This window comes from Canis lupus, chromosome 2 (genome assembly GCF_003254725.2).
Source record: "Canis lupus dingo isolate Sandy chromosome 2, ASM325472v2, whole genome shotgun sequence".
In the NCBI taxonomy this organism is placed as follows: Eukaryota; Metazoa; Chordata; class Mammalia; order Carnivora; family Canidae; genus Canis; species Canis lupus.
In genome coordinates, this window is record NC_064244.1 from 80,970,440 (window position 1) to 80,992,099 (window position 21,660).

The following is a 21,660-nucleotide window of genomic DNA, read 5'->3' on the forward strand; positions in this document are numbered from 1 at the left end:
TGGGGCTCCAGGCACGAGAACCTTGTCCTTCTTTCGCACCGTTTCCGGTGGCTCGTCCAGCCTCCCCCCTGTAGGTCCGGTCCGGCCCTGCGCTCCGCATCCCGGCTGCAGGGCTCCAGCCCAGCCCTGGGCCCCCACCCCGCCCCCCGCCTCCCCACACCTCCTCCGGGGGTCTAGCGGCACCTCCAACTCAGCATGTCTGGGAGGGAGACCCAGCCACCCCCCTACGCCCTGCTCCACCCGGTCCGCCTCAAACCCAATTCATGGTAACCTTTGCCACCCGGTTTGTCCCTCTGGCCCCAAACTCCAGAATCTTCCTTCACTCCACTTCTCTCACGCCCCACACCCAATCCCTCAACAAGGCGAGTCGGCTCTACCTTCCACATGGTACCAGAATCTGGCCACATCTCGCCACTCCTCAGCCCCACCCTGGTCTGTGTCACCACCACCCTGTGCCTGCGTCACGTGGTCACTTCCCAACGGGTCTCACAACCCTGCAGTGTAGCCAGCTCAGCGGGGAGCGGTCCTCTTCGATGCAAATCAGAGGATGACTTACCTGCCCTCTCCCAAGGCTCCCATCGCACCGGTGAGCAGGTGCACGGAGCCCCTGGGATGGTCTCCCGGAGCCAGGTGTTGGTGGCCCTGCCGCACACCTCTCTGACTCCCCCCCTTCCACTGCCCACCTGGCTCCTTGCTGTTCTGGGCTCAGGCAGCTGCGGCTCCTTCCTCCAATTGGCCTGGACCTGGACCGTCCTGCCCAGGAGGCCCGCCCCCTCCCAGGTCTTTCCTCCGATGTCACTTTCTCAGCGAGGCTGTCCCTGGACACCCTCCTCCCCCTCCTCAGCCCCATCCGCGCTCCGTGGGCTCCCCCCACCCAACACGCCGTGTCCTGTGCGGCACCGAGGAGGCCTGGGAGGGCTGCCCAGCACTCTCCTTGTCGGAGCTCCAGGGCGCTTCTTCCAGGGTTTCCAAGCGTGTGTGGAGTGGGTGCCCGGGGCCCTGCACCAGACCAGCAGCCGGGGCCCCCGCCCCCCAGACCAGCCTAGAACACAGGGCCTGGGCCCCACCTCGCAGCGCGGCGGTAGCCGGGAGGAGGCACGGCCCACACAGATGAGGAAAGCGGGGGGACGTGTGACGTGGGGGCTTGAATAGGGTGAGGAAGGGGCCACATATCTCAAGCTGCCCCTCCCTGGATTCTGTAGCTTAGGGGCTCTGGAGAGGCCCACCCCCGGGTGTAGAGCGCGCGGCTGTGCACGGGGCCCCGGCAGGCCCGTCACTAGGAGAGGGAGTGTGGGGGGACCTGCAGGGCCACCGGCTGCCAGGAGGCCGCCCTTCCAGGACTGCACGGGGCCCAGCACTGCCACGCTTTCCAACTTTTCCAGACAATTCCACGCTCTTTACTTTTCAATTTTGGCCATTAATCGTGATACTCAACCACGGCCGTGGGCCTCGTGTGGGTGCTGGCCTGCTGCTCGGAGCAGGTGTCTACAGAGGATGGGATGCAGGTCAGGCATGGGGCCACCTGCAGCTCTGAGACCAGGGTGAGACCAGGGCCAGCTCGGCAGAACCAGGGTGTGCAGACAGAAGCCTGCGCCGAAGCCCAGCTCCACTATTCACTAGCTGTGTGACCCTGGGTAACTTCCTGAACCTCTCTGTGCCTTTCGGCTCCCGTACAAAGCGGGGATAGCAGTTTGCACCTCGCTCTACTGCAGTGACCCTCAAAGGAGAGCAAAAGCTCGAGCGGCACCTCCAACTGCGTAGCTGTGCCTTGCCATTCTCAGCGACGGCCAGCAGAGAGGCCTCGAGGGGGAACGGCACCCTGTGGGGTGGTGATGGGAAGAGGGGTGTGTGGCCTTCATCCATCTCCAGAGTCCCTGTCTTGGGCTTCGACGCCAGGGGCTCCCGATGAGCAAACCTGAGGTTGGACGGGTGAGGCGGCCAACTGGGGTGGGGGGCACAGACACCTGCAGGGAGAGCACCGAAGAGGTGCTGCAGGGGTGGCGGGGGTCCTAGCTGGGGTGGGCCCCGAGGACCCCATAGCTCTGCAGTTACTCAGAGCTCACCTGGAGGCCCAGAGGATGGCGGGGCGGGGGGGGGGCAGGCGCCAGGACCCCACTTCCTGCAGAGGGAAATGGGAGGGCTGAGGCGGGGGGAGGGGAGGGGGTGTTTGTTTTCCAGCCTCCAAAGGCGAGTCCAGGAAATGTCCTCCTTCCTCCGAATCACCACTAAAAATAGTGGCAGGGGATGGGGCCGGAACACTGACATTCCCTAGACCCAGGGTGAGGGTAGGGGGGCGGCGCAGAGATTTCTGGAAATGCAGCACGGCCACGGCCTCACACCCCACACGAGGACTATTCTTAACGGCTCACGTTGGTATGTGAGGTCATTCTCGGGCAAGACAACGGCCTGGGGAGAAGGAGGAGGAGGAGGAGGAGGAGGAGGAGGAGGAGGCAGAGAATGGTCTCCAGGCAGGGAGGCCCACCAGCGTGCTGTGTGGCCTTGGGGACGCATACACCCTCTCTGGGCTTTGGTGCCAAACTCTCAAGATGGCCCATCAAGCTCTCTGGAACCCTCGGGAGGCTGCCCTGCGAGCCTAGTGGTTTGGGAATTGGCCTCACCCGGCTTCTCTCCAACAGAGGCACGGCAGGGCTATGCAAGGTTAAATGCAGGCAGGAGACCGTGGTCAGGTGTGCCTCTTCCCAGGGGAGTTGGGGAGAGGGGCCGGAGACATCTCCAGAAGGACGATCCTGGAGGAGGCTGCCTGGGTTCAGCCCACTTTTGCCGTCCACCAGAGGCGTGACCTGGAGCAGGTCCTAGCATCCGGGACCTTGACATCTGCACAGGAGGGGCTAAAACAGTTCTCCCAATGCGCACGTCCGACAAGCACGCCTCGGGTCGACCAAGGATCTGCTCTCAAGATTCGCGACGGCACCGTGTGTACAAGCTCCAAACTGGAAGCCACGTGAGTAATGCTCAGCAGAGGGCCTGCACCCACCGGGTGTGGCTCGACGACCCACACGGACGACCCCCGAGGTCTAGGAAGCCAGACACCAGGGCCCACTTGCCGCATGAGTCCCTCGACGGCACGCAGAGGAGGCGAAATGGAGAAGGGAAGAGGCTGTCCCTTGAGGGACGCAGGCGGGAAGGGGCCACGGGATGGCTCTCAGGATCTGGGTGCCGGTGTCCTACACGTGTGCTCCGTTCGTGACAGTTCGCCGAGCTGTAAACTTGCACTTTGCTCTACGCGTGTTCTAAAGAGAGCTTCAGAAATAGCATCTACCTCCTCGGGCTGGTTGGATACACGCATCACGCCTGGCACGGGGTCCAGGGTGGGGGGAGCGCCCAGGAAACATCAGCTCTTACCACCTGGGGGGGGACTAGGCAGCCCCCGTAGCAGCAGGCGACACCCCACGAGATGGGCAGGTCCAGGGGTGGGCAGGGGGGCCCGTGGACGTGGGGCGGCCTCGGATTCAGAGCACCCTCCCTGCGGCCCGCTGGCGAGGATTAAGGGGAAGACTTCCATGCAGGTGCCCAGACCGTGCTCGAGCCAGGAAGGTCAACGTGGGCCCGCAGCCCCACGGTGACGACGCCACTGTGATCACGATAGTAACAGGGGTTGGTACTTGCTGGGGTTTGAGGGATCGGGTATTGTTCTCCCTTCTAAGTGGTCACTCGGTTTTCCCTTATAGCAATCCTGTGAGGTGGGTCCCATCAGCAATCGCCTGGGGATTAAGTAAGGAAACTGAGGCAGATTGGGTTGCTGACAGCCCGCTGGTAAGCGGTGGAGGCAGGATGCGGCCCAGGTGCTCTGGCTCTGAGTCCCTGCCTTCAGGCTCGTCCAGGTGGCCAACAGCCCGGTGCAGCGTGGCCGGGGTGATGCTGGCCTTGCTGCGGGAGGAGCGGAGCCTGTGAGATCTCTCCTGTGAGATCTCCCTCTCCTGCAAACCTCCGGCTTCTGACCTCCCTGGGGGCCTACTGGGTCACCTCACAGACCCAGGACAGCGGCTGGGAAAACACGAGTCATCGTCCAGCTGGGGCCCGGCTCTGCCTCCCACCGGCCACGTGGCTCTGGGACGCCACGCGACCTCTCTGAGACCCAGTGTTCCCGGGGAATGGGTGTGAGGAAGGAAGCCCCGCCGACCTTCGCGACTGAGATGCGTCTGAAGGCGAGCTTTATAATCCACAGGGAGCTCCAAAGGGACAGAGACAGCTGTTACCACGCGGGACAATGGCTGGGGCCCGGCAGGTGCCCACCTGGGCCGTCGGGGGGGGGTAAGTCTGGCATAAAGTGTTCACCAGCCACGTGGCCGCGCATCTGGGCCACATTCTCACACCGGCTTTTGCAGCCACAGAACACACTCTGATCCCCATTCACCTGCCTCTTCGGAGACCCTCTGCAACGGCCTCCCGACTTGGCAGAGGAAGAAAGGGGGGCTTTTTCATCGACTCCCTAAAGCCTTGGCAGCAAGAATTATGATTATTTTTTAAGCTTTGCTGTAGTGTCTCCGAATTCCCCTCTTCTAGAAGAAACGTGACTGCAGGTGACAGAAGTGCGGCAGCGAGAAATCACGAGAACAGATTTCATCCTCTCTAACAGTCGGGCCCTGCTTCTGTGATGCGGCCTGAAACCGGGACCCGGGCCACCACGCCTTCCCTGCAATGACGTGTTCTTGCCACCAGCCTGGCCAGGGCCCCGGGCTACCTGACACCACCCTTCGTTGGCGGGGCACCCGAGTTTTATGGCAAGACTGGAAGTCTACTGTAATTAAGACCTCTATAAAATATTTAGACCGCCATGCCCAGATATATTAATGATCATTTAAAGGTTAACGAGCATAATTAGATGAAAGATTAGCCAAGCCTGTCACTAAATATACATTCAGGACTGATAAACTCCCGTGCTGTAAAATCACACGTGTGGGCGGACAAAAGTATGCAGCCTTCTCCGGCGGACTTGGTCTCACCAAATAAAAGCTCAACGGGTTGCCCAGGAAAGGGAGAATTAGTGGGCTCGGTAAAAAGTAGGGGGGATCAGAGGAGAGGGCCCTAAAGACTCCATAGGGTCCCTGAAAATTGAGAAGATCGCATGGGTTGGTAAATGTAAAAACTTGCATACCTCCATGGATGGAGAACTCACTATTCTTAGGAGCGGCCGGTTTCAGCTCTAATGATCACCTCTCAGAGGTGGGGTCATGCAAATGGTTTCTAGGGGTGACACTGGGGTCTCCCGCTGAATAGTAAGAGATTAATTCAATCATACAAAACGAGTGAGATCACGGTATCTGCAAACGGTGCTTTAAAACAATGTAAGATCCCGTAGGTCAAGAACAATCGAGCAGGACCTTAGTACGGCCTCACTGATAGAAGGCCTGATATTTGTTCATTCAGCAAAATCTTCCTGTGGGCTGACTGTGTGCTGGGCACCGGGCCAGCTGGCGGGAGCCTGAGTCAGCCGGTCGGATCAGGTCTTTATTCTGATGGAGAGTGTGTCGGGGCAAGGGAGATACAGGACGGATGAATTATTTAAACACACGTGGAGGTCAGGCTGTGGAGGAACTAGCCAGGAATCTGGGGAGCCGTGCTGTGGGTGGCGTGGTCCCGGAAGGCTGGCCCTTCTGAAGGATGGAGAGCCGCATATGCCAAGAGAGAGGAAGAATGTTCTGGCGGGAGGAACAGCAGATGCAAAGGTCCTGAGGCAGCAAAGGGCTGCCGTGGTGAGAGGGCTGGGAGGTGATGTAGAAGTGGGCCGGGGCCGGATCATGCGGACCCACACAGGAGCCCGGGTTTTCTCTAAAGGGTAGTGGGAAGCCACCTGCATTAGTTTCCTAAGCCCCACAAACCCGGTGGCCTAAAGCAACGGACCTGTCTTTTCTCGCACTTCTGGAGGCCAGAAGCTTGAAATTGCGGTGTGGCAGGGCTGCGTTCCCCCTGAAGGCTCGAGGGAAGAAAGCCTCCTTGCCTCTCAGCTTCTGGTGTGGCCGGCAGGCCTTGCCATTCCTTGGCCTGCGGACGCATTGTTCCTAGCTCCGTCCTCCCCTCACGTTGTCCCCTCTGTGTTCTTTCCATTCTCACACAAGGACACGCATTCAGGATGCTCTTGAGATCTGGACCCTAACTACACCTGCAAAGGCCTGGATCCTAACTATGTCTGCAAAGACCCGGACCCTAAGTACACCTGCAAAGGCCCGGACCCTAACTACACCTGCAAAGGCCTGGATCCTAACTACACCTGCAAAGACCTGGACCCTAACTACACCTGCAAAGATCTGGACCCTAACTACACCTGCAAAGGCCCAGACCCTAACTACACCTGCAAAGACCTGGACCCTAACTACACCTCAAAGACCTGGACCCTAACTACACCTGCAAAGGCCAGGACCCTAACTACACCTGCAAAGACCTGGACCCTAACTACACCTGCAAAGGCCTGGACCCTAATTACACCTGCAAAGGCCTGGACTCTAACTACACCTGCAAAGGCCCAGACCCTAACTACACCTGCAAAGGCCTGGATCCTAACTATGTCTGCAAAGACCCGGACCCTAAGTACACCTGCAAAGGCCCAGACCCTAACTACACCTGCAAAGGCCAGGACCCTAACTACACCTGCAAAGACCTGGACCCTAACTACACCTGCAAAGGCCTGGACCCTAATTACACCTGCAAAGGCCTGGACTCTAACTACACCTGCAAAGGCCCAGACCCTAACTACACCTGCAAAGGCCTGGATCCTAACTATGTCTGCAAAGACCCGGACCCTAAGTACACCTGCAAAGGCCTAGACCCTAACTACACCTGCAAAGGCCTGGACCCTAACTACACCTGCAAAGACCTGGACCCTAACTACACCTGCAAAGGCCCAGACCCTAACTACACCTGCAAAGGCCCGGACCCTAACTACACCTGCAAAGGCCTGGATCCTAACTATGTCTGCAAAGACCCAGACCCTAAGTACACCTGCAAAGGCCCAGACCCTAACTACACCTGCAAAGGCCAGGACCCTAACTACACCTGCAAAGACCTGGACCCTAACTACACCTGCAAAGGCCTGGACCCTAATTACACCTGCAAAGGCCTGGACTCTAACTACACCTGCAAAGGCCCAGACCCTAACTACACCTGCAAAGGCCTGGATCCTAACTATGTCTGCAAAGACCCGGACCCTAAGTACACCTGCAAAGGCCTAGACCCTAACTACACCTGCAAAGGCCTGGACCCTAACTACACCTGCAAAGACCTGGACCCTAACTACACCTGCAAAGGCCCAGACCCTAACTACACCTGCAAAGGCCCGGACCCTAACTACACCTGCAAAGGCCTGGACCAACTACACCTGCAAAGACCTGGACCCTAACTATACCTGCAATGGTCCTTTTTCGACATAGGATCACACTCACAGGCTCGGGTGGACCTATCTTCTGAGGGGCTCCCTACGGCACAGAAGGGGGACCTGCCTTACGATCACTGTGTTGCGTCACGGAGACCGAACTGGAGGCAAGTAGAGCCAGAGGCCAGGCACAGGGGACTGTGCCCTGGAACAGTGGGGTGGGGGGCGGGGGTTGAGGAGCAGCAGAGACAAGAGGATGAGTCGGAGACGGGGAGAAGCGCAACTGTGCGTCCCAGAAGGGAAGTGGTCAGAAGGAAACCCTTACATTACAGAGGGGCGGGGGGGGGGGGGGGGGGGGGGGCAGACCCGGGAGGTGCACCCAGCCCTGCTCAGGACTCAGTCCTGCCTACGGCAACGCGCAGTCTGCCCGGCTGGTGCCCCGCAGAGCAGAGACAGAAGCCCCACGTCGCTGCAGCTCGGCCCGCCAGCTGGGGACGACTGCCGAATCCACGCTCAGGGCGACAGTGAGCGCCGAGTGCACGAAGCATCAGGAAACCACACTTCTCCCTGACGAGTGACGGAACCGGCACTGTGGGCTACACATCGGTTTCTCGTGAGTTCGATTCACACGAGTCTGTCACGAGAAATCTGACTTCTGTGGAGCAGAACGCAGAACTGGAACAAGGCAACGCTACCCCCTCACATCACACATCCACTTCACACAGACCTTACTGTGTGCGAGCACCACTCCGAGTACTTAATATATTATTATCCATTACAATAATCCTACAGGGGCGCCTGTGGGGCTCAGCGGTGGAGCGCCTGCCTTCGGCCCAGGGCGTGACCCCGGAGTCCCGGGATCGAGTCCCGCATCGGGCTCCCGCACGGAGCCTGCTTCTCCCTCTGCCTGTGTGTCCGCCTCTCTCTCTCTGTTTCTCATGAATAAATAAATAAAATCTTAAAAAAATAATAATCCTACCAATAAGGTACTATCATTATTATGAATTATTATCACTCCCATTTTACAGATGAGAAAACTGATGGGCAGGTTAAATCACGTAGCCAAGGCCCTGCCCTGGGAAAGCACCGGCCTTCTGAGCCTTATTTCTCAAGATCCAAGAAGACAATCTGGCGAGAGTCGGGAGAGCTAAGGACAGGGACCTGGTGTGCGTGCGGGGGTGGCTGGTCCTGGCCCCACCAACTGCCCTACTGTCCCTTTTGGCTTGCCGGCCCCCTTTAGAGCGCGGCTCTCCCTTCCCTCCAGCGAGGGGCCTGGGCCAGGCTCCCCTGGGAGAGAGCCACAGCCACAGGCGCCCCAGAGTGCCCGGGGGCCGCGGGGTCCCCCCGCCCCGGAAGTGTGCAGCGCGGTCCCAGGGTCTCTCCCAGGGCTCGTCAGCCCAGCGGAGCGCGGCTCCTCCATTGCAGCCTTGGCACTCGGGTGGGAGCAGGTGACCGAATTACACACGAGAAGTCACAGCGGCGGCAGTAACAAGCCACCTGACCCCCGCGGTGAAACGCCGTGTCTGACCGGCACCACCCTCAGTCCCTCCTGCCCGCGCCCTGAGCTGGGTGCGGCGGGCCCGGGACTCCCAGCCCACCCACGTGGAAACCGAGGCTCTGAGAGTGAAAGTCACTTGGCTCACAAATGAGTCAGAGACGGGGCTGGACTCAAATCATGGCCTCCTGACCCTGAATCCCCTGCGTGGGGCGGACTCTGGGGAGGGATCTGGGCAGAGGGAGCCCCAGCGGTTTGTGACCTTTCCAGAAAGAGGACCAAGGGTGTGAGGTCAGCCCTTCTTCTGGATTCAAAGGTCAAGCTTCCTCCCTGCTCAGCCGGTGAGTCTTCCCCAGACGGAACCCTCCCCGGGAACGGGCTCTAGTGGTCCTTCCCACGTGTCCCAGGAGGTGCTACTGCGTTGGGTGTGCGACACACAGAGGCGAAGACACAGGCCAACAGGCCACAGAGTTCCTGAATAGTAAGATGAGTTTCCCTGATGTGCCACAGAGCCTTGGCACATGCCATTCACGCAGCCTGACATGCCCGACCCTGACCCCAAGCTCACGGCTCACAGCTCTGCCTCCTTCAGGTCTTTATTTACGTCTCCTCGCCTCTAAAACTGCTGTTACCGACCTGCTACACTGACGATCCCTTCCATATCTGCTTCCTATAGCCCTTTCCCGTCTGGCCTCATGTAGGGCTTGCACTTACTTGCTTACTGTCTAGCGGCCCCCGCCCCCACCCCCATGAGCCTGGATGGGGACCTCGATGATTTTGCTCCCTGCTAAACCCGCAGCACTAAGAGCGGGCTCTGGCAAAGGGAAGGTGCTCGATAAACATTTGTGGAGGCATTTGAAAGCAAACACTTCCAGCGGGGCGAGTACGGGGTACGGAAGAGACAGGAGGGCAGAAGAGGTCTCCTGGAGGGAGGCCCCGAGCTCCGGAGCCTGGCAAACAGAAGCTGAGGGTCAGTGCAGGGGAGGGGATGGGGTCTGCAGAGCTATGCACGTGTGCAGCACCCTGCTGTGGCTGGGGGCTCACTCGGTCCAGCGCGGCCCGAGCTTGGCTAATGGGAGGGGGGAAGAGTTGCTCCGGGTGAGGAAGGGGCTGCTGACGGTCCAGGCAGCTTGTTCAGGACCATGCCCGGCACCTGGGCTGGGCGGGGGCAGAGCAAACATACCTGTCCTAAAAGCAACCTTAAATTCATATTCTTTTTGGCCCAGGGTGGGCCTCTGCCGGAAAACTCAGAGGCTCAGAGGTTTCAAAGAAGGTTTACGTCCTGTGTGTGCCTCCTGGGTCCAGATTCCTGCGCTGTGCCCTACAAGGGGGGCAGACGGGGTGGTGGTGGAAGAAACGGGGTTATTGTAGGCCAGTAAGCCGGAGAGGTGACAGTTTGCATCTCCAAGTGTGGAAGGTTCCATGAGGCCAGAGACCAGGCACCCACTGTCCTCCATCCCCCATCCCATCCCTGCCTGCAATGGAAGAGACTTGGGCTTCACCGGGTCTGCCCAGGACAACCCTCCTGGCATTGAGGACACAGGGGGCGATGTTTGAGTAGAGCCCACTTTCTCCACAGCTGGCACCGGTCAGGCTCCATCCCTCGTCGCCTCGGCTCAAGTCCTGGCCCCTCTACCGACCTAGTTGGGTGACTTTGGGTGAGTCTCTCAGTTTCTTTGTGCCTCTATCCGCTCATCTGTAACGTGGGGACGGTGCCGGTCCCTGGCTCACAGGCAACTCAGAGAGTCAGACGAGGGGACACACATAAAGACCCTAGAACAACGCGTGCAAGGCCCAGGGTGTTGGCTGCAGTCGTTACGAGCAGCGGCGGCGGCGGCTGAGAACGGATCCAGCCTGAGGCAGGGGGTGGACAGAGGGGTCCTCAGAGCTGTCGGCAGCCCTGGGATGGCCGGGGGCAGCAAACGTGCTCACACGGAAGGAAGGGGTTGCAGGCGCTGGCTGGACTGCGTCCCCCACCCACCCTCCCACCGCCCCTCCCCTGTTCCGGACCTAAGGATGATGCTCCGTGGTCCCTCTTCCCCGCCTGTGACCCTGGGTCAGCCGTGCAGAAGACAGACCGCCCGCTTTTGAGGGATTTACGGCCAGGTCAGAAAGAGAGGTCTCGATACAAACGTTAAAGAGTCACGTTTATTAGTTTTCCTCATTCACGTATTCATCCAGGCACACTTTATGTAATCTGCTTTAAGCCCGGTGCCACGCTAGCGCAGAAACGGAGGTACCCGAAGCCTTGAATAATTAATCCAAGGTAGGGAAGAGATAAAAAAAAAAAGAAAAGGGCTGTGGAAACAAGCACCGGGGGGAGAAGGGTAATCAGAGAGAGGGAGACGAGAGAGAGAGGGAGAGAGGTCGCGAGCTGGACAGATCTCTGGAAGGGCCTCCAGAAGGAGAGAGGACGGGGCCTCCCCTGAATTTCAGAGCATTGGGGTAAAGTACAACCAACCGCCTCCCGGGGCTGCAGGTCCTAGTGGCAGGCACTCTGCGTCCACAGAGCTGGGCCCTTGTGAGACCTCAGGGCATCTGACAGCGGGGGGGGGGGGGGGGGGGGGCGGGGGGGCGGGGGCAGGTGTCGCACACTCAAGCCCCATCACGGGGCCTGGATTCTAGAGAGAACACGGGCAGACACAGAACCACCCGACCTCTGTGCTTGTTCTCACGCACAGCATCACGCCAACCGGCTACAAAACCAGGGCCGGTCCCACTCTCTGGAGCTCAGTCTCCTTGCCGGCAAGATGGGAATGTACGTATCTCTCCAAAGACGGTGCGGGGTCGTGCCCTGTTCACGAACGCACTGATATCTGCTACGTTTGTACAGCCCCGTTGGCTACCTTGGAGGACACGTCATTTTGCCGGAGTTTTCTAACTAGTTGAGCCCTTTGGCATCAAACTCTAAGCAACTGTATTGCCTGAACCTTCTCCTGATGGTCTAAGCTTCTGAAACGGCGATGAAAGCGCAGGAGCGAGCTCGTTATTCTGAAAACCGGTAAATAAAGGGGAAGAAAATCAAGCCTTCGTCCTGCCTCCTCTGTAAGAACTGTCCCGGCGGTAAGTGTGTGGATGGCCGAGGGTCGCTCTACAGGATTCCGGCTACCGCACGAAGGAGAGGCAGGCCAGGGCACTGCAGTGCTGCCACGTGTCCTGGGTGCCGGGACTCAGGCGCTGCATGTCCGGGGCTGCCGCATGTGACAAAGGAGGGACAATCAGACAGCGTGTGCCTCCTGGAGGGAGGACCCAGCGTCTTCTTTAAAGGAGTCTTGCAAAAAATAATAAAACGATCAAGCCTCTAGATGAACTCCGAATTTGCAGGGAATACAAAGGACAGAGGAACATGTTCAAAGACACCACGGGGACGCAATTAGCAGACTCCAGACTTCTAAAGGAGACGAGAGTGAAGAATTTCCTCGCCGACTGGCTGACGGGGAATAAGGCAAACACCATGGCTCCGTCAACCAATAATTAGCAAGGAAAAAAAAAAAAACAGAGAGAGAAATGAAGAGGAACTTTTAGGTTTTTTTTAAAGGACGCTTAGTAACTAATCATACTAGGTGGATTTTACTTGGATTCTGATTCCCACAAAGTTTAAAACGTAAATTTATGAGTCAATTAGAAATTTTGAGTCATGGCTGGATATCCACCTGATTTTTTTAGGTGTGATGATAGTTTGGGGATTATGTTTGTTTTCTGAAACTTGACGGCCTCAAGACAGTTTTTGGGGAGCGTCACGTCCCTCGTCTCCATCAGGATTCTGGGTGTGGGAGGGAGAGGCAACTGGTGCTAATGTCGACAGGCACAGACTCTTTCCACACCATCCTGGGCTCTAGCCTGCTTTGAAAATTGTCCCCGTCTTTGCAGCCGTGTCCGGGCTGCCACTCGGACAGCTGGAGACCGGGCTGCAGGCTGCCTCTGTTTCCCCGGTGTCCTCAGGCCCCTAGGTGGGGCTGGCTAAGGCTGCAGGGCAGGGGGCCTGCAGGCTGCCCTGAAAAACTGCCAACTCAGCGTGCAGCATTTATTTATTTCTGCAAAGAGAAAAGCATCTGGCCTCTTAAGGAAACAAAAGTGAAGAATTTCCTGGCCGATTGTCTGGCAGGGAATAACAGGAACTGAGCTAGTAACAGGCCAAACAAATAGCACTAAGCGTTGAGGACGAAGCAGAGGCCTCTGGGACCTCGCTGGGAGGGAGCGGGACTTCAGCTTTCGCCCTCAGGGTCCCTAACCACCACCACTGCAGCTTTGCCCTCCCCGCCCAGGGCCTAGAGACCCCTGGAGCCTGGCGCCGACTCTCAGGATAGCAGCAGTGCCTTATATAGACCTTGGGCTTGGCAGGCAAGGTAGAAAGAGCCTTAATTTTAGAGCCAGGTACCGAGGCCAGAGGCCCTTGGGCCGGTCACATAACCGATGTCAAGGCTCTGTGAAGGGAATGGCTTCTGTGAAGGGTTCTGCTAACCGTGAAGTGCTCTGCAAACACGGTGGGGCACTCGCGCTCCTCACGGTAGATCTCGCACCCATCTGCACTCCATGAGGACCAGTGTTCCCGTCTTGCGGAAGGACGAGCAAGGCTCAGGGTGGTTAGACGACTTGCCTTTGGTCACAGCCTGGGCGGGGTCTGCCCAGTTCAGGGACTCGCCGCAGCCCCTGCAGCCACGTCCTCACCAGCTGCGCAAAGCCCTTCCCTGCACGATGCTGGCAGCCCGGGGCCGGAGTCCCCGCCAGGTCCCAGCCTCGGGGGCGGGGACGCCTGGACAGGGAGGTCTGGCTCGCGTGCTGGGCTTACGGTAACGGGTTCAGGGCTGGGCCTCCGGGGAAGGCCGCTATCCGCTTCCGTAGGCCACAGCCTGAGACAAACAAAGCTTCCAGATCCTCACTAAGCCTCATGAGCAAAAGAGCTATTTTATTAAAGAGGGAAGGAGGGAGGGGGCCAGGACTCGGCAGGAGGGCCCCTCCACCCCACGGGCAGGGCCAGCTCCCGTCCTGGGCGGCCAAGGGGGCAGCCGGGCCCCACGCGCGGGACCTGCCGGGAGCTGGTGAATCTATCAGGGAAAAAACTTCTTATGCAAATCAGAGCCCAAGAGTTTAAGGGGCAGCGAGCAGGGAGGTGCGGGAAAGGAGTGTGCTCTGCCCCCATCCACCATCCACCCCTCTGCTTGGGGTCACCGCTTGGCAGTGGTCTGCCGGGCAGGCGGGTGGGAACGGGCTGGTCGGAGCAGGGGGGCCTCCCACCCCGACCGGCCCCCGCCTGAGCCCACGCCAGGTGCTCCCTGCCTCTCCGGGTGAGCCCCTGGGACGGCCCGGCTCAAAGCACACCTTCCCTCCTCCGGGCCTGGCGCCTGTGCCCTGAGGCTCTCGGCCATGCACCGTGCACCGGGCACCGTGAGGTCCAGGCCTCACAGGTTGCTTCTGAGAGAAACCTGCTAGACTGGGAGTGCCAGCTCTGGGTTCAAATCCTGACTCTGTGGCTCACTTGTGACCGTTTTCTCCATGACAACTGAGGGTAATCACACTAACAAAGGTATGGCACCTCGGGAGGGGCTATTGTCCTTCCCATTTCACAGCCAAGGGAACCCGATGCTGTCTGCAGACGGACGTGGGGCAGCAGGACGGTGACGGCCGTGCTCCTGGCCCGCGCATCCGTCGTCCGGATCCCGAGGCTTCCCCAGGTGAGTCTCAGGGCTGCTACACGAGTGTCTCGAGTTCTTTGCAAGCCTGGACTCGAGAAGGCACTAAGGAAACTCAGCTCTTGTTGTTATTAGTGACATCATTCCTGCCCTGGAAGTTTCTAGAAGTGCCAACAGTGGCGCTTCACCTGCTGCTCTTCTTCCCTGCTTTCTCTCCTCAGCACCTAGTACCAACCTCTACCCCCCGTATTTTACATTCTTGGTACGTCTGTTGTCTACTCCACACCCTTAGTAGAATGGCATCTCTGAGACAGAGGGTCTGTCTGCTCTATTACCTGCTGTACCCTGAGCGCCCAGAACAGCGCCTGGCACACAGCAGGTACTCGGTCGGTCAGCATCCGTGGAATGAATGAGTGAGTGTGCGATCATTACTGCCCGCATTCTCCAGCTAGTCCACCAGGTTCTCTGAGGCTTGTGCACAGGATTCACTGTGACCGGAGGACACAGAGGGAGAGCTCCTGCCCTTCTGCGAGCGGGTCCCATGGCACCAGCCTGAGCCACCCGGGTTTCCCGGTTCACGTCCAATCCAATCCCTCCAGGACTCAGCAAGCAGCTACTATATGCAAAGGCACCTGCCGTGTCGCCACAGACTCCTGCAGGCGGAGATGAGAGCTCCTTCCTTCCCTCAGCCCGACAAAGACCTAGTGCAACCTCCCCTGGCCTGGAAAGCCTGCGCCAACCAACCCCAGTCCTATTTCCGGCTACAGGAATCCTCTTTTGCTTAAACAAAATGCTGGATGCAACCGTTTTGTCAACTGTAAGGTGTGTGACTTCTGTTTTCTATTCATGAAGCGTTCACTGGGACAGCAGGGCTGGCCAGGGGGTGGATTCCGCAGACCGCAGCAAGTCTCGTGGCAGAGGAACCTGTCTCTGGACACAGTTCTCGGGCCAGGGGCTCAATGGCTCACACCTCCGACCCTCCAGCCACCCCAAGACCCGCCTGCCTGGCTATGTGTGGGTCCCCCGCATGGCAAAGTGGAAGGAGAATGAAAAACCCAAGTGTCACCAAGTCCCCCGAGGTGTCTGTCCCACTGCGGGAGGGACGACAGCGTGGCACTAATTTCCTGGCTGCCATAGTGTAAACAGCAATCTTCTTCAGGTTCAAATTTAAACTCAGAGGGAGATGAGAAGGGGTAGGCTCGACTCTGGCTAATTGGGAGCCCAGGGAAAGTGGGGCAGTCGGGGTAGAAGGAGGGGGCGTGCGCTAACAGACGGCACCTGCCCCCGTGACTAGACGGCAAACACTGGCCGATGTTTGGAGTCGGTGAGACCAGACTCCGGGGGGCCAGGTGCACGCCCAGCAATCTGCAAGGACAAAATACTTAGCACAAGTTAAAAAAAAAACATGTCTTTTTCCAAATAAAACGAATGATTTTAAATTCTGAAAGTGTATCTGTAAAAATACAGTGTAGGTCTCTGTGCCCGAGAACGTCCCGTGCTCTGGGATGCGGGTCGGCCGCAGTGCCTCGCAGCCTCAGGCTGGGCCTGGCTTGCACGTTCTCCTCCTCAACGTGTATGAGGCTGCGAGGTCTCAAGGGACCTGGATCCATCCCCCGCCGTATCCCCAGCTCAGGACAATCACCAGTACTGAGGGCATTAATGAAAACTGGGTGCCTAGGTGCCTGGTTTATGCCCCCAACGAGTGCACTTGAAGTGCCAGGTACTCGGGGCACCGGGGTGGCTCGGTCAGTTAAGCGTCTGCCTTCGGCTCAGCTCATGATCCGGGGTCCTGGTTGAGGCCTGCGTCGGGCTCCCCGCTCAGCGAGGAGCCTGCTTCTCCCTCTCTTCCCGGCTCGTGCTCTATCTCTCTCTCTTTCAAATAAATAAATACAATCTTAAAAAAAAAAAAAAAAAAAACAGGTACTCTCTGCTGTTTCAGTGAATTCTCACAGCCACTGTGCCTGGTAGGCACTATTATGTCTATTTTACAGGCAAGGAAACTGAGGCACAGGATCTAAGTGACTTGGACTCCACAAAGCACAATGCTGGAAGCACTTCTGACCCCAGACTTAGTTTCCCCGGAGAATGACTTTGAAGAGACACAGTCTCACCTTCTTGAAGACGGTGGACAAAATCACCTGCCACACGCCTGGGCTCGTGCCGGGGGATTCACACAGGCTCACCCTCAAAACAACTCCGAGGAAATGTCATTGTCCCCGTGCTACGGTGAGGGACGTGCCCTGACCCCCCGACAGCAGAAAGCGGCAGGGCTGAGATGAGACCCGTGCCTGGGGGACGTCCTCGGGTCCCGGGAGCTGGCAGGTGTAACATGCACCCGCACATCAGGGGCCATCAGGAAACACCGCCAATGAAACTCTGACCCATCACCTGGGGGGACGCACCCTGACTTCAGACCCTGGTTCAGATTTAGAATCACTGAAACACGGGCCCGTCTGGGACGACCTTCCAACAGCCTTGTGGAATCACCCTGGTGGTGCGGATGAAGGAGCCGAGGCCTGGCTTGGCGAAGACTTTAGGTCAGGTTCACGCGGCTCACACGTGACACGAGCCACGGCCTGGGGTGCACGGGCCCAGGTCTGTCCACCCCGGTCCTTCCCCAAGTAGGGCCACGGGCCCCTGGGCTTGCCGCCCGGGAGCCGACGCCACCAGCCTGGGTGTAAACCAGGACGTAGGATGTTTAAGAGGCAGTTCCTGCGGCAGACCAAGTGGGGGGACCCGACGGTGACGCCCGGGAGTGGGGGCGAGCCCCGCTTCCCCGCAATGGAGCTGGAGCAGCACGCAGGAGAAAGACACCTGGGCAGACACTGTCTGACTCCCGTGGGGAGTGTGTGTGCAGGTGTGCGGGTGTGCGTGTGTGCACGCGGGTCCCGGGCTGGGAGATGAGGAAGGGCCCTCGCGATGACACGCAGCAATGCTCACAACAAAACCCCGCACCGGCTTCCACAGCCCCCGTCATGCTAGAACGGGGGTGGATGCTGCCCCAGGGCCCCGGACACAAGTCACCAGGCATCTCTGTTAACCTGGGCAGAACCCGGAGTAGCCAGCCGCTAGGGCGCGGACCGATCCCCGCACGCGTCGCCAGCCAGGCCCTGGGGGTGCTCACGGCCCCTTGCTAAGCCCCGACGGGGAGGCCGCGGGCCGAACAAGTGCCAGCTGACCCGAGTCCAAGTCCCTGGGTGCGGCCTCTGGTACCTTCCTTTGCTCCTCTGGGCCCCTCCCTCGCTGGAGGGAAACCAGAGCACCCGCCCCACGGGTCCGTGTGGGGAGTCAGAGCCAGTATCGTTCTCGAGACTCAGGACAGAGCCTGGCACGCAGGGAGGGCTCCGGGTGCGTGAGACGAAGACGGTGATGACGGTGCTGATTTCCTTTGAGAGGGAACCTGAGGTTCCTGGAAGTTACGTGACTCGCCCAAGGGCATTCGGAGAGCGACGGGCCCAGTGAGGCGTGCATGTGGGCGGCCTGAATCAGCGCAGGGGCTCCTGCCCCCCACGCCGTGTCTCTGGGGGGGGGGGCTCAGAGCCCGAGGCGCCCCGGTGTCCTCGCCCGAGTGGCCGCACACCCGCCGGCTCCTGCCCAAACCCGCCGGGCAGCAGGGTCGGCAGGCGGCGCACCCGGATTTCTCTCCGCAGACTCCGCTGAACCCATTCTGACTCCCTTGGGCCATTCTGTGTCCTCACCAACAGGACAGGCGCATCGTGGCCGCAGCAGGGAACATCCGAGACCCACGTCCGGGCCTCACTCCTCCCGCGCCCACCGAGGCATCAGTCCTGCCCCAGGTGTGTCATCCGCAACCTCCGGAGGCCTCCGCCTCGGCAGCCCGCAGAGGCCAGCTCCTACCCTGGAGCCCTCCGGTGGGACACGGAGCCCTGCTCGGGCACTCCCGGCTCCCGGCACTAACGCCGGGGGAAGCTGCTGCCCGTGGAAACAGCTCACCCTGGAGGCTGAGAGCCGAGCCGGCCCCCGTGGGCGAAGGAGCCTGCCCCAGGTGTGTCATCCGCTCCTCCAGCAGCGCCGTTCCGTGGCCAGGCTCCGGCTCTGTGCACCTGCTCACGGGCCCGGGGGTGCTGCCCTCCCCTCCTACAGGGGGGGACACCGAAGCCCAGCAACTTGGCTGAGCTTCGCTGCAAAGCCTCCCTGGGGAGGGTGAAGCTCGAATCTGAACTCAGATTTCAGCAATTTTGATCCAAACCCACAGCCACTGTGTTGCCTGCACCCCGACGTGCATCTCTGTGGCAGACGACACGCACGACGACGACAACGACGACGTAATACTTTCATGCATGCTGAGCACCAGGGGCCGGGTCAGGGCCTTACGTTCTCAGGAACTCCTCCCAAGAATCCCAGGTGAGCTCCGGCTCGCAGAGGTAATCCTTGGGGCTCGGCGTCCCCGCAGCCCTGGCCCGGACGGAGGTGCTCGGGGCCGGGGTGGGTGTGGGGCAGGTACTAGGCTCCCGCTGCTGTGCTAATAAACGGCCACACGCTTGAAATGACACACGTTTACCGTCTTCTGGTTCTGGAGGTCAGAAGTCTCAATCGGGCGTCCTGGACCAAATGAGGTGCTGGCAGGGCCGGGGTCCTTCGGGAGGCTCTGGGCCAGAAGCTGCTGAAGTCTGTTCCTCTGCCTTCCCAGCTTCGAGAGGCGCCCGCTTCTGGGCTCGGGGCGCTGCCTCCGTCTCCAAAGCCAGCCCTGCAGAGCCACGAGCGCAACCTCTGACTCTGAACCTCCGCTTCCATCCTCACATCCCGATTCTTCTCTCTCTCTCTCTCTCTCTCTCTCTGATGCTCCTGCCCCCCTGGGACCAGGGCCCTTGTGGCCACATCGGGTCCACCTGATAATGCAGGATAAGCCTCGGCCTCGAGATCCTTAACTGTGGGGACGCCTGGGGGGCTCAGCGGTGGAGCGTCTGCCTCTGGCTCAGGGCGTGAGGGGTCCCGGGATCGAGTCCCACATCGGGCTCCCTGCAGGGAGCCTGCTTCTCCCTCCTCCTGTGTCTCTGCCTCTCTCTCTCTCTCTCTCTCTCTATGTCTATCATGAATAAATAAATTAAAAAAAATAAAAATAAAAAAGTTCTAGGGCAGCCCAGGTGGCTCAGCGATTTGGCGCCACCTTCAGCCCAGGGCCTGATCCTGGAGACCCGGGATCGAGTCCCACGTCGGGCTCCCTGCATGGAGCCTGCTTCTCCCTCTGCCTGTGTCTCTGCCTCTCTCGGTGTCTCTCATGAATAAATAAATACAATCTTAAAAAAAAAAAATAAAAAAAAAAGAGATCCTTAACTGTGAAGGGTTTTTGCGACGCCAGGTAACACTCAGTTCCAGGGGGGCCGTCGCCCAGCCCACCGCCCGAGCCAGCACCCCCCAAAGCCAGACCAGCGCGAAGGAAAGAGCCAAGCCGAGGCAGGACAGACTGAGGTATCCGGCACCCAGTGGCGCGGAGGTGGGGAGACCCAGGGCACGGCGCCCACACACCTCCGGCCTGGCTCCAGATGAGGCTCCATCCGCAGGCTTGTTCCTCGAAGAGCAGAATTACTTTTAAGTTCTAAAAATACCTTCCATTGCTAAACAAACACCGGGGCTCTTGTGAAATAAAGTAGCGACATGAAAGGCCTGGCAAGGGGCGCCCCGAGATTCTGATCTGCAAGCAGTTCGGGGCAGCGCTCTCCGCGGCGGCAGCCAAGGCCATTTCCGAAGTCCTCGCGGAACTCCAGGCCAAGGTCAGGCTCTGGACAGGAGCCAGCGCCTGCGGCTCAGGCACGGGGCGGGAGGCAGCCCCGGGGAAGGGGAGGACGCGCACACTCGTGGGGTGACCTCTGGGAGGGCTTCGCCTGCGCCCCTCCTCCTGTCCCCCCGCAAAGGGGGCATTTGCACGTCCACTGTCCTCACGGCAAGATGAAGGCTCGGAGAGGTGAAGTGACTTGCCTAAAGCCGCGCAGCAGGGATTCCCAGGTCCCTGTGACTCTAAGACCAGCGTGTCCTTTCGACCTTGCCACCTACACTACCACCCGGTTGGGCATGAACTTGACAAACACCTGCTCCAGCTCCCGGGGAGTGAGTGGTTGGAGGTGCTAAGCCCTGGAGCCCGACAGCCTGGGTCCGCCTTCAGGCTCCGCCGAGCAGAGATCTCAGTGGTAAAGTGGAGCCAGTGGGAGCCCCCACCCAGGATGCAGCGGGGATTTGATGCGTGCGTCCAGGTAGAGGGTTTGGGCTGGAACAGCACAGAAGCCGAGGGCCGGGCCCCCTGTGACCCCTGGAGGCCCCGCCCACCCGCAGCCCCCTCTGTCCGCTGGGTGGGCTCGCTCTGCCTGTCTTCCCGGGAGAAGTTAGCAACGTCCTCACGTCTCCTTGGGCTGAGCTGATATGGGGAGAAGGAGCACAGGGCCCGGGCCCCCACACTGCAGGTAATCCCCAAACCCACGTAGGTCAACCTCTGGAGCGTCTTCTTGCTACAGAACCACGACGACGTCAGTCCCTGAGCAGCAGGAGACGGCCCACCTCCCACTGTGCCCCGAGCTGGCTGGGGAGCCCCCGGGCCAGTTCCCACCTGCAGAGAGTGGGGAGCAAGGAGGACAGGGTAAGAGAGGATCCAGGACCGTATCCACAGCCTACCTCATCCCTACGGCACAGACCCACATCTCCGCCTCCCGTCTGCCTCATTCCAAACCACACACACTCAAAAGTCGGGCTCACCTCCGGACAGTCGTTTACGGGGTGCTCGGCTTCCAGGTACCGCCCCCAAGTGCCTTACCCACCTCACTGCATTAACTCTGAGTTGGAAAGCTCTGGCCCAGAGAGGTTAAATACCTTGCCCAAAGTCACACAGCAACGAAGCAGCCGAGCTGGGACTGGTGGGGGCCTCTCTGATGTCTTCGCTCCGTGGGGCCCCCGTGTGAGGCCTCTCTGTGAGGTCCTACTCAGCCTCCGAGGCTCTGGGTCCTGCTGCCAACCCTCAGCCCAGGCCCTGGCCCCCCATCCTCGGGGGGCTGCTCCGCAGAGCCAGCCTGACGCGTTAGCTGCTCCTGGCCGAGCACTGGTCTGCTGGCTTGCTCACCGAGAGCCCACGACATTCTAACTGTGGTCTGGCTGCTGGGGACAGAGCAGAAATACATCAAGCACGACCCCTCTGCCCTCTGGCAGCTGACAGCAAATAACCAAGAGCCCAAATGTGGAAAATAGTCAGAAAAACTATGAAA

The 21,660-nt window shown here is 59.5% G+C and overlaps 1 protein-coding gene and 2 long non-coding RNA genes across 13 annotated transcripts in view; 1 reads left to right on the forward strand and 2 right to left on the reverse strand.

Moving 5' to 3' along the window:
- KAZN (kazrin, periplakin interacting protein) overlaps positions 1 to 21,660 on the reverse strand; it is a 1,011,580-nt gene that overhangs the window by 69,070 nt on the left and 920,850 nt on the right. The gene's annotated exons all lie outside the window — the stretch shown is intronic.
- LOC125754600 (uncharacterized) lies at positions 6,055 to 7,319 on the reverse strand. Of its 2 annotated transcripts, XR_007409247.1 has the most exons (4): positions 7,201 to 7,319; positions 6,796 to 6,876; positions 6,472 to 6,498; positions 6,055 to 6,175 (listed from the first exon to the last, which is right to left on the reverse strand). It is a non-coding gene; the product is annotated as an uncharacterized LOC125754600 (long non-coding RNA). The 2 variants fall into 2 exon arrangements; XR_007409248.1 differs by lacking the exons at positions 6,472 to 6,498; positions 6,796 to 6,876 and adding an exon at positions 7,093 to 7,119.
- Positions 18,195 to 19,503, forward strand: LOC125754603 (uncharacterized). Its single transcript, XR_007409254.1, has 2 exons — positions 18,195 to 18,458; positions 18,669 to 19,503. It is a non-coding gene; the product is annotated as an uncharacterized LOC125754603 (long non-coding RNA).